This window comes from Vigna radiata, chromosome 2, assembly GCF_000741045.1.
Source record: "Vigna radiata var. radiata cultivar VC1973A chromosome 2, Vradiata_ver6, whole genome shotgun sequence".
Taxonomy (NCBI): domain Eukaryota; kingdom Viridiplantae; phylum Streptophyta; class Magnoliopsida; order Fabales; family Fabaceae; genus Vigna; species Vigna radiata.
This window is the reverse complement of record NC_028352.1, coordinates 3,313,937-3,315,217: the sequence shown is the minus strand read 5'-3', so window position 1 is coordinate 3,315,217 and position 1,281 is coordinate 3,313,937.

Genomic DNA, 1,281 nt, shown 5'->3' with positions numbered 1-1,281 from the left:
ATATATATATATATATATATATATATATATATATATATATATATATAGAGAGAGAGAGAGAGAGAGAGAGAGAGAGAGAGAGAGAGAGAGAAATAGAGAAACGATCTTCTTTAAAATGGTTGGTTTCTTCGTTCTAATTCTAAGAGTTAAGTGCAATTTAACAATTGAGTTTGAACTACGAGTCATAATTTTTTGAACTTAATCTTATGTTAGATTATGGATTATCAAGTCATTTTGTAATTAAAAATTAAGAAAAATACTAAATAAACAATATTAACATGTATAATTAAAATAAATAAATATTTCTAAAAATACGTAATAATTGATATCATTATAAAATTAAAATGGAAACTTTTCTTTCTTAAGGTAACATAAGAATTTAGAAAAGAAAAAACTTATATAAAAAAAATAAACCCGTCACTTCATTCTTAATCTACGTATGAATATAAAATCAAACATGTCAAACATAAACAAACTTTTATTTTATTTAGGTCACATTATGTCTAATCTAATTTACATCATATAGGTTAAACATAATTAATGGGACGAAAACAAAGATAGTAAAAGGAAAAGGTTAACTGTGTCTTAAGAATGAAGCAAAATATACTAAATGAATATTATGTTTAAAATATAAACACTATTTCTAAGAAATTGTCACAAAATTGTAATTATTGCATTCATAAATAAATAAATTGGATATAGCATATATAAGATCAATATTGATATTGATAAAATCATATTAAACCGACCCCAACAGTAGACTTATCTACATATCAAGAATTCAAAACTAATTAAAAGAAAATAAATAGATATGGATGAGTGAGCTAGTGACAGAATATTAGAGAAAAGGTGCAAAACAGATATACCAAAAAATGTAAAACATATTTTATAAACAGTTAAATGGTGCAGAAAAGTAGGTATTTCCTTCCTATAATGAAATATAAAGCTTGAATGAAAGCTTAGGGAGAAACTTATATAATTATATAAATGAATTACCATAATTAGAAACAGAAGGATAAGAGAAAGAAAGTGAAGGCCATGAGTAGCAGACATGTTTCTGCTATATATCATGAAACTAAGATGAGAGTGTACTGATATCAGAACTAACCAACCCTTTTATAGATGCTAAACATCACCTTTCATCCATTAATTACTGCATGTGGGTTATATAATAATAATACTACCCATTCCACCGTACAATGCTTGAAAAATCGAGCATATAAATATACAATATAATTATTTACATAATTATTGGAGATATCACTTAAGGATCATGATATT